This window comes from Neomonachus schauinslandi, chromosome 16 (genome assembly GCF_002201575.2).
Source record: "Neomonachus schauinslandi chromosome 16, ASM220157v2, whole genome shotgun sequence".
NCBI lineage: Eukaryota > Metazoa > Chordata > Mammalia > Carnivora > Phocidae > Neomonachus > Neomonachus schauinslandi.
This window is the reverse complement of record NC_058418.1, coordinates 49089935-49105103: the sequence shown is the minus strand read 5'-3', so window position 1 is coordinate 49105103 and position 15169 is coordinate 49089935.

Genomic DNA, 15169 nt, shown 5'->3' with positions numbered 1-15169 from the left:
GATACCAATGAACTGCAAAGAAATGGCTGAATCCTCATCCTGTTTATAGATCCTTCAGCATCTTTTTTTTTTTACTTTTTTTTTATTATGTTATGTTAATCACCATACATTACATCATTTAGTTTTAGATGTAGTGTTCCATGATTCATTGTTTGTGCATGACACCCAGTGCTCTATGCAGAACATGCCCTCTTTAATACCCACCACCAGGCTAACCCATCCTCCCACCCCCCTCCCCTCTAGAACCCTCAGTTTGTTTTTCAGAGTCCATTGTCTCTCATGGTTCATCAGATCCTTCAGCATCTTTAATTCTCCTCTCCCCACCCATGGGCTTTCCTTCCCTGAGGAATCACATCCATAACCATGCTCCTGGTTACCCAGAAGCACACAGTCTCTCATCTCCTTCCCCCCTAGTCTCCACATAGGGACTAAAGAAGGTGCTGAAGCTGGTGACCTCTTGGATCAGAACTAACAGCGCATGCCATGAAACTTTCTTAAAGATATTTGGCATGTAAAAAGCCCAGCAGTGGTGTCAAGGAAGGGACTTTGGATGTGTAGAGGGACAGAGTCTGGGTTGGGTCCTCTATGACCCTGAAGAATACACACAGGCCTGGAAAGTTGGGTCTAAGTGGACACAGCCTGAGTGGTGGGGCCAGGCCAAATGTGTGGCATGTGTATGGTAGATTTTCCCCGGCATGCCTTTGATTTCCTTCCCTGGGAGAGAAGCAGGAGACTGATCTCCTGTGTAGGGGTAAGGGGCGTGGAGGAGGCTGCTAGTGGAGGGCAGACAACTCAGAAGAACGCAGAGGACGTCCCCCTTGCATAGACAATTTTAAGGCTAAATCTAAACTCCTCTCCCACAAGAGGGCATGGCCTGACCAAGGGTGAGGCTACTATGTGGCCATCCTGGTTTGGGGGTGGGGTGAACAGACATAGTCACTGACCTGTGTGTAATCTCATGACTAGTCTTGGGTGTGTACTGTTGGGGCGGGGTGACCTGGGGCAGACCATCCACTGAGTGCCCAGTCCGGACAGGAGGGCTGGGTCAGGACATAGGGTTTGCCCGGTGTGTGACCTCCACAGATCACCTGCCAGGGCATGGCCTTGTGCCTGGTGGGACACATCACTGCCAGGACAGCACCTGTTTCCTCATCAAAATGGGGGTGCCCTCTCATGCTACCTTCAGGGTGATAGTACCAAAATAGTCTTGGGCTCTACCATCGCCAGTTGAAATGAACGTAAATGTGATGCCTCATTGACATTATAGTTCTCTTACCTATATAACTGCTATTAGTACAGCTGTCAACATGAAGATGCTCCTGTAAAACAGGTTTAGATCATCCCTACTTTACATATTTTTGAGCGGTTTAAATGAGATGTAACCTTATTTATAATGTACTGTTAATGATTGCTGCCATTTTATTCCTAACATATAATAATTATAGTAATTAGTATAAGTAAATTAATAAAAATAACACCAGAGCCACATGCATTATGTGCTGGGCACTGCTCCATGCCCTTCATATGTTATAATAATTTAATAATTATGTAATTCCTCATAACAATCTTGGAAGTCTAAACTATTCCCATTTTATTTATTTAAAAGATTTTATTTTATTTATTTATTTATTTTAGAGAAAGAGAGAGAGAGCTAGCGTGCCCATGTGCCTATGTGAGCAGGGAGAGGGGCAGAGGGGGAGAGAGAGAGGGAGAGGGACAAGCCAACTCCACACTGAGTGCAGAGTCCCACCTGGGGCTGGATCCCAGGACCCTGAGATCAGGACCTGAGCCGAAATCATGAGTCAGAAGCTTAAGCGACTGAGCCATCCAGGCACCCTTTTCTCATTTTAAATGGAAAGCTGTGAGGGACAGAAGTGATAAATGTCCGCCCTCAGGATTCACAAGCAGGAAGAACATTTCCTGGATTTGATCCTATGGTACTTTGAGATCTGGCTCCATGTTCCTCATAGAAACTTGTTACAAGGCTCTGGTACCTATGTTTCATCCATACTACACTGATGTCATGTTGGTGGTGATGTCAGCAAGGGCAGCTGATGACACAACACTTTCACGAAGACACACAGATCAGTGATTCTGTGTGGGGGCACCAACAAGGCTGAGTTCCCCCTCAAAGGTTTCCTCATATCTGATCGTCAACCCATGCCAATCACTTTGTCCTGCACAAATCGCTCTAGTTGGTGCCCATTCATATATCTGGTAACATAGAATCCCTCACATCAGGCGTTCTGCCCTCTGAGTTGTCCCCAGAACAATGTGCTGGCAGAACAGGAAGTCCTTGTGGATTCTTTACCTGCCTTGGGTGTTCTGAGCCTCTGGGGCAGACCCCTGTGAACCAAGCTATGTGCTTGTATGGGGCTATCTGGACTGGACATACTGTGGAGGCTCTAATGTTGTACCATGCACTTCCTCAAAGTTATCTGTACAACAGAGAACTAAACTTTAATATTTGCCTTACGGGTTCCTGGGAGGTGCTCCTTTTTGAGCAAAATCAAAGCTTCCTAAAGATAGGATTAAACTATACCATGAGTACAGCTAATTTCTCTCCATGTACCCTGTTGCTTCTCCATTTCCTTGGTACCCTGTTCCCTCCCTGGCCCTGCACTCTCTCCTCTTCCCAGTGTCTACACTGTTTCGAGCTCCTCCACCTTGTTCCCTGGCCTCTTGCTCTGCTTTCTGATCCCATCACTCTTCTCGGTGCCTCTGTCCTCTGCTCCTCCCTGTTGCTTTCTGCCTCCCTCAGCCTGTCCCCATCTCTCTGCCCTGTGGCTTCACTGCAGCCCACTTCTTCTTCTCACATGCTCCATTCATTTCTCTTCTCTGATTGAGGTAGACTACAGTAAGGGAGCTGAGAGGAACTGACGCTGCTGGACATTGAGCCCTGTAGACAGACTGCAAAACTAATGTGAGAGGCTGCTTTCCTGAATTCCTGTCCTGTCCATGGGGCACATTTGCCTGAAAACATTGAGTCCCTTCACTTGTCCTTGACCAGCTCCAGCCCGCCCTCTCTACCTGGTCATTATGACTAGAACTACATAAACAAGAGCTTCCTGCAATTCATTAATCTCACCCAACTGATGAGCTGTCTTAATTCCTAGGCTCAACAAACCCCACAGGACCATCCCTGCTCCCAGACGTCTTAAGACTCCCAGGTGTACCACTCATCCCAAACACTATTCTCTCTCTTTCCATCAGCCCCCTCCAAACCCTCAAAACTCACCGAAGGTATGATTTTGGATCTGTGCTTGGGCACTTGTTTTGTTCTGCTTCTTGATCTGCGTCCTAGTGAGATGGGTGTGTAGACTTTGTTACAACTCACACAGCTGTACACATACGACATTCACACATTTTGTCATACAGTTTATGCATCAATATAATGTAATAAGTAAAAAACTGACAAACCTCCTCTCTGCTCTTCATTCAATTTCATTTTATCACTTCGTGTTCTTCTTCATTTACAAGTTGCGCTCCTGACCCTGTTTTTTCTCAATCTCAAGTACAGTCTGTGTCCTTACCCCACTGAAAGGATAAAACCTAGAGATAAAGAAGGTGCCAGATTCAGAGTGCTCTAGGGTCAGAAAACTTCTTATATCTTGGGAATCTCCCTTAAAGACTGTGGAAGCCATGAGTCGTCTCAGGTAGGGAAACAGAGAGGACACTTAGCCTGTCGGGAGGGTTGAGTGCTGGGTCTGACCCCTGATCCCCACAACGTCTTGGTCAAACACAGGAGAAAGACTTTAGATGTGAGTTCAGTTTAAGGAGCAGGGCCAGGCCTCATGAATGCCATTGGCAGCTTGACCCTTTCTCTCTGATGAGCCTGTAAGCCTGCCTCCCAGACTAAAGCAGGGATGGGGTGGCGGTTCATGGGGTAATGGGCAGGTCTGTAGAAGGGGCAAGATGCACAAGGAAAGCTTCCTATGTTGCCTGTGACTTCCTCCTCTCTGGAATTTGATTTTCCCCTGAATCCTAATGGCCCAATATCCCTCTTCTTGGTCTTCTGTTCTCAGGGAGGCTTTGGGGAAGTACACTGCTTGAGGTAGGAAGCACCTGTCTTGGGTGCTCAAGAGTTATCATGGCAGACTAGATAAACTAGTCAAGGCCCAGACAATCAAACCTATCTCTTCTCAAATACCCTGGGAACTTTAAGAAGCCCAAGATTGCACCTATTCAGATGGATTTATTTCTGATATGCATGATCTCCTGCTGTGTGCAGAGAAGGTCATGGGGAATGGTTAGGGCCTGGGGTCACAATCTAAGTGTAGGGCCCTGGAGGGCAACAGGGCCATTGGTGCCTGCCCTGCCTACGTCCTCTAGCCAAATGCCTGCTTGTCTTTGGGCCTTCCCAGAACTGGGAAAATGCTGAAGATCTGGCTACAGATTGCTATGTGTCCAGCATTTATGAAGGCACGGTGACCTGTAATTTTGCTTTCTGATCTGTAATTGCCTACCCATTAAGTCTTTGGCTCAAAGGGACATTTCCTTGCTTGACTTGTGCTCTTCTGTGATCTCCTCATACAGGGTCTCCAGTGGTCAAGGAGACATAAGACTTTGTAAGGAATCAGCAAGCTGTAGTGCAGCTGAACTGGTTGAGGCCTTGAAGACTTGGATAAGAGGAAACCTGCTTCTCTGTCCATACCCTGAGGAGGCATGGACTGGCCTTGGTAATGGCTTGGGCATGGCCAATCCTATAGTTTTGGATGAGAGCCATAAGCATTGATCACTGACCTGTGTGTGACCTTCCAGTGAGGGCCTGACAGGTGTTGGACATTATTAGAATAGGGGGAGGCCATTAATGTTGCATATGATTGGCCCAGTCTAGGACCTGGGAGCTCTGCTGCATCTCTAACTACTCTGTAGTCATATTTATTTTTCTGAGAACCAGGAAAGGTTCTTTACTTTTTAAGATTCATGTAACTAAATTGAGCACACCAGATAATCCAGAATAATCTCCCCAACTCAGTGTCCTTAAATTTAATCACACCAGCAAAATCCCTTTTACTATGTAAGGTAACATATTCACAAGTTCTTAGGATTAGGACATGTACATCTTTGGGGGGCCGTTATTCTGCCTACCTTCTATGGATTGAATTATGCCCCCCACAGTTCATATGTTGAAACCCTAACCCCCAATGTGATGCTATTTGGATATGGGGCCATTGGGAGGTAAGTAGGTTTAGAGGGTCATGAGAGAGGGTCCTCATGATGTGATTAATGGCCTACTGAGGAGAGACCAGAGAGCTTGCTTTCTCTCTCTCTCCACCATGTGAAGATACGGCAAGAAGGCAGTGGTCTGCAAATCAGGAGGTGGGTTCTCACCACATACCAAGTCTGCCGCCACCTTGATTTTGGACTTCCCAGCCTGCAGAACTGTGAGAAAGAAATGTCTGTTGCTTAACTGCCCCAGTCTATGCTATTTTTTTTATAGAAGCCTGAGTTGACTAAAACACTCCTATACTCCTCGATCCCATGCCATACTCCTACCTTTTGTTACAAGTGATTGAGGCAACTGAAGGGGTATTGGAGTTCATTCATATGACTTCTAAGGATAACAGTGTTTACATTTAAAAGTGGGCACCTTGGGAGAAAGTCCTCATCCAGGATAAACTGATCAATCTCCAGACCCCTACCTCTAACCCTTGGCATGTGTTCCTCAAAAGTGGGCCCCACTCATCTTAGCAGGACAAGATGTCACCCTCTCTGCACATTATTCTTCATGAGGCACCCAGGACACTGTACTCCCTGGACTGGTGAACCATGTCCCATCCTCCACCTGCCCCAGGGTCCCCTGAGCCTCTAGAATAGTCTATTTGTGGACCACAGTGTGTTCTTTTCTGTGGACATCTGTATGCACCGAGGTCACCTCCAGGCAACGACTTCTGTTCCCATGAACCCTTCTGAATCATAAGAAATTAAAACCTAAGACAAGCAGCAGGAATTACTGGGGAGAATATTTCAAGTTGGGAGCAGTAACAAGGCAAACCATAGATCTACAAAAGAGAAGGCAGCTCTTTGAGACTGTATCTTGAACATTTTGTGTATTATTTGACACGGTTCCTTTTAAAATCTTCCTTTTTAGTAAGTGGTCGCCTGTCTGGTTTTGGAACAAACACTCTGGCCTACTGCCATGGGCTGTCACTCAGCTAGGAATTTAGCTTTCAAAGCCTTTGCAGTGAGATTATGGTTTCTCTCTTGTCATGCTACTCCGAAACCAACTGTGAAATCTGCTCAGTATTCTATAATGTAGTTCGTTTCTCAAATCTTCTGCTGTGTTGGCTCTGGTCAATAAAATCTTCTAAAAAATAAATAATAAGCTTTTAGTTTGGAATAATTTTAGACTTACAGAAAAGCTGGAAACTTAGTATGGAGACTTCCTGTATGCCTCTCATCCAGTTTCTCCTAACATCTTACATAAGCACAATGCATTTGTCAAAGCAGTGAAATTAACATTGGTACAAAGCTATACGCTAAACTATAAACTTTATTCCCATTTAAGCGGTCTTACCACCCATATCCCTTTTCACTTCCCCGATCAGATCCTGGAGTCTTCGTGTGCCTTTAGTCTGCAACAATATGTGACAATTTTCAATCTTCCCTAGTTTTTCATGATCTTGATAATTTTGAAGAGTGCCAAGTCAGGTATTTTGTAAAGTGTCCCTCATCGTTGGTTTGTAGGATGTTTTCTCTTGGTTGGGTTTGGATTATGGGTTTTTGAGCAGAATATACTGCAGAAATGCATTGCCCTTCTCACCGCATCATATCAGGTGATACATGATATCAGTATGAATTATCCCTGGTTATATTTGCCTTGATCCCCTGGTTAAGGTGTCTGCCAGGTTTCTCCACTATAAAGTCACTACTTTTACCTTTTCATACTTTTTTTGGAAATAAGTGAGTCACTAAGTGCAGCCTGCACTCAGAGAAGAGGGAAATGAAGTTCTGCAGGGTTATCTACCTATGTTATTTGGGATTCTTTTGTAGGAAAGGTTTGCCTTTTCTCTTCAATTATGGCTTTATTCGGCCTTTTATTTACAAGCATGTGGTCATGGATATTTACTTTATTCTTTTGGGGTAGAAGCCTATACTACCAACATATATTTTGGGCAAATTACTCCAGTTTTAGCCATTGTGAACTCCTTTAGATTGACTCCTGTGTCCTTTTGGTATATCTGTAACTTTTATTTACTTACTTAAAAACTGTACATCCTTCTAGGCCATGATTACCTGGGTGGGGAAAATGGGAAAGGTTGGTGAAAGGGGACAAACTTTCAATGAGATGAACAAGGTCTAGGGATCAAATGTACAACATGGTGTCTATGGTTAATAATACTGTACTGTGTACTTGAAATTTGCTAAGAGAGCAGAGATTAGGTGTTCTCACCACCACCACCACCACCACCACCACACACACACACACACACACACTTATTTGCCACTAAGTTCTCCTCTGATCCTTCCTGGTTCAGGGAAGAGGGTACCTCTCTAACGAATGTGGGTTGCTTTAAAACTAGTGCTTTAAAACCACCGCATGGGGGGGATGGATGGAGTAAAGGCAAATAAGATCACCACAGAACTTTTCTACTCTTTTGAAGTCACATTTTTTTTTCTGGATTCAGCATTTGCTCGGTTGCTGTCAGTTGTTGATTGTTTTGCGGCGTTCTGATAAAATTGGTTCTGACATTTTTCTGCTTGTTTTTTGATGTGTCTCTGAGGAATGAGAGCTTGGAGCTGCCTACTTGGCCATTCTGATGACATTACTCCTCTAGATATTGGTTTTTAAATACCATTCTCTGATTTTAAAAATATGGGCTTTGCAAATGAGCTCAGAAGCCAACCTGGAATTGCTCCCAACAGACAAAGCCAGAAGAATTTGAGCAAATACATAAATAATATTATGACTGGATTATAATACCTGAAACAAAATAAATATCCATGAGTCCATAATAATATTGGTGAATAATTGAATAAATAAATAGATGGGGGGAAGAGGGAAAATCTCCTTACAGAGCAACTGGAAGTAATTCCAATTACTTTCCCTCCCCAGGAGTGTAGGTTGGATTTAGTGACTCCCTTCCAAATGAAAGGGTTTGGAAATGGAACACAAAAAGTGGCTTTACCATGGAGAGACCTGGTAGTAGCCACTTCACCCAAGTGATCAAGGTTAACATCACCAGAGATATCATGTGCAGATAATGGACACCGGATATGATTTGATGAGAAGGGCCCTTCTTCTTTGTGATAGTTTTCTCCATAGAAACCATAATCCCAGTGTAATAATGAGAATGCAGGAGACTAACAATAATTGAGGGACACTGTACAAGATAGGGGATGAAGACTCTTTTAAGTTCCCTAAGTTAATGGAAAACAAAGAAGGACTGAGAAAGTGTCACAGATCAGCCTGAAGAGATGTGGTGACTAAGGGCTGTGGTATTCTGGATTAGATCCTGGCACAGAAAAATGACTTAGTGGGGAAACTGATGAAACCTGGATAGGGTCTGTCATTGACTTAAGAGTATTGTGCCCATGTTGATTTTTTAGTTCTGATGAACGTCCCCTGGTGATGTAAGGTGTTCTCATCAGAGCAAGAGCTAGGTGAAGAGTATGAAAAAAAATTCTAGGTACTGTATTTGAACGTTTTCTGCAAATCTAAATTTATTCTAAAGTTTAAAAAAATGGGATAGAATAAAAAAATAGAGAAGACACTGTTGTGGAAGGGCTCTGGGCAAGTTTGAAGTTGATGAATTATGTTAAAAGGAGAAACTCCATCTATTCCCCAAAACATTCATTGCTCAGATCTCATTTATTCTGTAAATTCTCTACAGTTTCAACCTGGGTCTGCATCTTGCAGTGTTTTCACCTCACAGTGTTTGTGGTATTTGATTTTATTTTGGGAAACATGTTTTATTTTAAAGTAGTCAGATTGATTAATAATTGCCTTCACATTTTGTGCCTTTTGTATCTCGGAGTCCTAAAGATAGTCTCATTTGTGTTTTTATAAAACTAACGTAAGGTTTCACATTCTTGGGTCTCCAGATTCTACATCAGACCCCTCTGTCTAAATATCATTTATCCTACAGACTGTGTACCATAGACAAAATAGATTCCACTTCTAGATATTTCCATCTCCAATTCTAGACATTTCAATCTCCAATTCTAGACATTATTTCTAGAGACTCCATGGCTAACTCCAGAAAAAAAATCCATTTCTGGTTCCACAGCCTTTCAGTGACACAGCCTTCAGTCCCACTCACTGATCCACGGACATTTGCTATTGAACCCAGACACTAATCACTGACCCCACACATGCCCATCAATGTCTCCATACACCGCCATCATTAATCGTAAAAGCCCCATCACCTATTTCACTAAACCCAGTTCCACAACCCACAGTTCCAGTGAGATTTTGGGCAAGTACCCAGGTGGGTCAAGAAGGAAGAGGGGCATCAAAGACCCCATCTTTGCTCACATAAAGATTGTTGTCCTTCTCAAAAATGACCAGTAGGTGGCAGAAAAATCCATGTTTTTGATATGTAAACACCTGCTCCAGAGATTATGGAGCTTTGAGAGAGTTTTTTGAGACCAGATCATCTGCCTGGTGAATAGTGAGAATTAGAGATCATTGTGATATCAGAAAATCCTGCATCTAAAACATCTTCTTCTCAGCCCACTTCAGCCCACCACTAACAACACAGCCCATCCCACTCCCATGTCACTAATCCAAATCTGTACCTATCTGAAGAGTCTTGTTCATCTCACCCTTCTCTTCACTAAAACCCATTAGGAGGAAATAAATACTTTGAAAACTATTTATGAAAGTCTTGCCTGTGGTATTTTTATGTTTCCTACTAGAGTTTTTTGCATTGCCATAGAGATTATTTGTTAATCCAAAGTGATCAATGGCCAGAGTAGAGAGTCCATCTGCTTCTTAAATTAGGTTGGTGGAGGCAGCCTTATATATTAGAAATAATAGTAAGAGCTGATATTTGTTTAGCACTTACTATGTGCTAGGCACTGTACTAACCACTTTACATAAGCAAACTGAATCTTTACACTAACCCTATGAAGTGATGGCTGTGAAACATTTTCTACTAAGAAGTACACTGATGCAGGGGCACCTGGGTGGCTCAGTCGTTAAGCGTCTGCCTTCGGCTCAGGTCATGATCCCAGGGTCCTAGGATCGAGCCCCACATTGGGCTCCCTGCTTGGTGGGGAGCCTGCTTCTCCTTCTCCTGCTCCTCCTGCTTGTGCTCTCTCTCTCAAATAAATAAAATCTTAAAAAAAAAAAAAAAAGAAGAAGAAGAAGTACACTGATGCCCAGAATATTCAAGTAATGTGTTCAAGGTCCTACAATTAGAAAAATGCTCAGGACTCTATCTTTTCATCTATTCATACTACATGCCATGAGCAATATGGTGTTAGCATTGTTGGGGCTTTATGGATTCAAATGAAGTCCCTGTTCTCTTGACCCTGGCAACACACATGTTGGAATCTTCTCATTACTGGATCTGGGAAACAGTTTTAGCTGTGTTACCTTGGGTAAGTATGACCATTAGTTAGTTCTTCGGGGGGCATTGTGACAATATCTAGGCTGTTGTTAGTGGAATATTTTAAACTTGGACTGTCCCACTGGCTCCAGGTTACATGACTCTCTTTAGGGCAGTGGAGTGTTGAGATTATACACCCTAGCCGCTGCTAGGGACCAATTCAAGCCCATTTTCCTCTTCTCTGGCAGGCAAAACATCACTCATCATTCTTCAATTTGTGTGTTTCTCTGGCGGTATACCTGGACGCTCACGAGCTTTGAGCAACAGCTCTGCACCAGCACCCCTGGGGTGACGTGGTGTGTAGGGTCACAGTCCTGTGCCTAGAAAAGAGTCTCCCTCCTCATCATCCCATTTCCTATAACTTACTTTGGTGCTTAGGATTCTGGGTTGAAAGTAAGAGAAACCAACTCTAAGGTGCTCATTAGAAAGGGAATTAAGAAAGTGTTGCTCCTCTTTGTCTTTCAGGAACTTCTCCCTCACCCACATGCCTCTTTTGGTCATGACCATCCTTCCCTGGACACGGGTGGAAGGCTTGAGCCAAGCCAGTCCAATCAGAGTACCCCAGCCCAGACCGTACAGATTGGTCAGTGAAGGGCACATGACCCAGTGAGAGTTCTCCTTGGAAATTTTGATGCCCGAGAAGAGAAAAAGCTGGTTATTTTTGGTGAGGTTGCTGAGCCCGCAGAGGGGAGCCTGTCTGAGGAAGGATGCCAGAAGAGTCAAGCTGAGCTGTGAGGTGGAGAGACAGACCAAGAGTCATAAAGATGCTTGATGCATCTTTGCATCAAGCCAGGCCTGAAGCTGGGGGCAGTTCTGTATTTTCCAATGATGAGGTCTCATAAATCCCACCTCTTATGCTTAAGTGACTTTGAGTTAGTTTTCTGTCACTTATAACCTAATGTACTGGCTTGTATGCCTTTGAGGGTCCCCTCAGGCCCTATTTAATCATTTCCTTAATGGATGATTATTTTATTTGTAAAGATCTTTAAAGGAGCACATCTAACTAATCAGCAACAGAGCCCTAGAAGGTCACCATTCATAAACCTCACACTAGCCTCGATATCTGGTGCTGGGATTGGTATCATTTGGTGTTGCATCATAAATGAATTCATAGGCTAAGGGATGTTATCATGTTATTATCTGTTTTCTCTCAGGTGAAAAATTCAGTGTCAAGGTCATGAAGTAATTTTTATAAAGGCAACCTGCTGAACTTGAGGAGAAAATCCACTAAAAATGTTCAACTTTAATATTAGGCATTCCTAAAACCTAAATACAGAACCATACGTGGAAACAAGGGATAGTTATGTCCACACAAAAAATTTGGGGTCAAGAGCATGAGCTAAATGACACATAGGTCACTTACTTAAATTAGTGCAAATGGTCTGATCCCTTTCCTTTGTTTGCCAGCTGGCTCACTTCCCTGACAAGCAATGGTGGCATCAACCAAATGTTGTAGAGACTCCTAAATTCCCCTCAGCTTGCAAAACCGAAAACTGAACTCGGAGTATGTGAAAGAGAGGTCTGAAACATGCTTATAGCAAGATCTGGAAATTACCGAGTAAACTATTTTTCAACATATATGCGTTAAACATCACGAAGCCTAGGACATCCCCAACTTCCATCATTAACAATATGAATTGGTTACCTCATAGGGAAGTAGCCAATCTGAGTACATTCTCAGCAAACATCCTGAAGGACCCAAAGGCAAGAGCCCTATATGCCAGTAGTCACATTTTGAGATTGTTTGCATTGTGTTAGTGGGTCCTAGTTGACAAAATTCAACCAAAAATGAGGACAAAACTGTAATGGTCAGCATTACAACAATAATTTTGTTGCATTATTTTAAAGTTAGTGGTTACAGATTTAGTCATACAAATTTAATATAACAGAGGTTTATAAAGGAATCGTAATTTAAATACAATGCATTATGTTACATATTTAAGTAAATTTCACTTTAAAAAGGGATATTTTAAAACATACTCAGAGATGAAGTATGTTTTTCATTGCATCATATCAGGGGTGTATGATACTGCTATAAATGATCTCTGCTGATATTAGCTTTGATCACTCGGTTAAGATGATTTCTTTAGTGTTTCTCTATTATAAAATCACTATTTTCTCCTTTCCATATTCTATTCTCTCGGACATGGTAAGTCCTCCCCATACTTAAGAGAAAGGAAATTAATTTCCCACCTCCTAGAAGGAAGATATCTACACATGCTATTCAGAATTCTTCTGTAAGGAAGATTTGCTCCTTTTCCCCATTTATTTATTCAATATCTTATTAATATTGGTATAGAATGATGGGTACTTATTTTATTCTTTGAGTTATAATTTAATATTATATATTTATTTTGCTAGGAAAATTTCCCATATTTTAATTGTTCTCATTGTTACATATTTATTTATTTATTTATTTATTTATTTATTTTATTCTTATGTTAATCCCCATACATTACATCATTAGTTTTAGATGAAGTGTTCCATGATTCATTGTTTGTGCATAACACCCAGTGCTCCATGCAGAATGTGCCCTCCTCAATACCCACCACCAGGCTAACCCATCCTCCCACCCCCCTCCCCTCTAGAACCCTCAGTTTGTTTTTCAGAGTCCATCGTCTCTCATGGTTCATCTACCCCTCCGATTTCCCCCGCTTCATTCTTCCCCTCCCGCTACCTTCTTCTTCTTCTTCTTTTTTTTTCTTAACATATATTGCATTATTTGTTTCAGAGGTACAGATCTGAGATTCAACAGTCTTGCACAATTCACAGCGCTTACCAGAGCACATACCCTCCCCAGTGTCTATCACCCAGTCACCCCATCCTTCCCACCCCACCCCCCACTCCAGCAACCCTCAGTTTGTTTTCTGAGATTAAGAATTCCTCATATCAGTGAGATCATATGATACATGTCTTTCTCTGTTTGACTTATTTCACTCAACATAATACCCTCCAGTTCCATCCACGTCGTTGCAAATGGCAAGATCTCATTCCTTTTGATGGCTGCATAATATTCCATTGTATATATATACCACATCTTCTTTATCCATTCATCTGTTGATGGACATCTTGGCTCTTTCCACAGTTTGGCTATTGTAGACATTGCTGCTATAAACATCGGGGTGCACGTACCCCTTCGGATCCCTACTTTTGTATCTTTGGGGTAAATACCCAGTAGTGCAATTGCTGGATCATATGGTAGCTCTATTTTCAACTTTTTGAGGAACCTCCATACTGTTTTCCAGAGTGGCTGCACCAGCTTGCATTCCCATCAACAGTGTAGGAGGGTTCCCCTTTCTCCGCATCCCCGCCAACATCTGTCATTTCCTGACTTGTTAATTTTAGCCATTCTGACTGGTGTGAGGTGGTATCTCATTGAGGTTTTGATTTGGATTTCCCTGATGCCGAGCGATATTGAGCACTTTTTCATGTGTCTGTTGGCCATTTGGATGTCTTCTTTGGAAAAATGTCTGTTCATGTCTTCTGCCCATTTCTTGATTGGATTCTTTGTTCTTTGGGTGTTGAGTTTGATGAGTTCTTTATAGATTTTGGATACTAGCCCTTTATCTGATATGTCATTTGCAAATATCTTCTCCCATTCTGTCGGTTGTCTTTTGGTTTTGTTGACTGTTTCCTTTGCTTTGCAAAAGCTTTTTATCTTGATGAAGTCCCAATAGTTCATTTTTGCCCTTGCCTCCTTTGCCTTTGGCGATGTTTCTAGGAAGAAGTTGCTTCGGCTGAGGTCAAAGAGGTTGCTGCCTGTGTTCTCCTTTAGGATGTTGATGGACTCCTGTCTCACATTGAGGTCTTTCAACCATTTGGAGTCTATTTTTGTGTGTGGTGTAAGGAAATGGTCCAATTTCATTCTTCTGCATGTGGCTATCCAATTTTCCCAACACCATTTGTTGAAGAGACTGTCTTTGTTCCATTGGACATTCTTTCCTGCTCTGTCAAAGATGAGTTGACCATAGAGTTGAGGGTCCATTTCTGGGCTCTCTATTCTGTTCCATTGATCTATGTGTCTGTTTTTGTGCCAGTACCATGATGTCTTGATGATGACAGCTTTGTAATAGAGCTGGAAGTCTGGAATTGTGATGCTGCCGGCTTTGCTTTTCTTTTTCAACATTCCTCTGGCTATGCGGGGTCTTTTCTGGTTCCATACAAATTTTAGGATTATTTGTTCCATTTCTTTGAAAAAAGTGGATGGTATTTTGATGGGGATTGCATTGAATGTGTAGATTGCTCTAGGTAGCATTGACATCTTCACAATATTTGTTCTGCCAATCCATGAGCATGGAACGTTTTTCCATTTCTTTGTGTCTTCCTCAATTTCTTTCATGAGTATTTTATAGTTTTCTGAGTACAGATCCTTTGTCTCTTTGGTTAGATTTATTCCTAGGTATCTTATGGTTTTGGGTGCAATTGTAAATGGGATCGACTCCTTAATTTCTCTTTCTTCTGTCTTGTTGTTGGTGTATAGGAATGCCACTGACTTCTGTGCATTGATTTTATATCCTGCCACTTGACTGAATTCCTGTATGAGTTCTAGCAGTTTTGGGGTGGAGTCTTTGGGGTTTTCCACATAAAGTATCATATCATCTGCAAAGAGT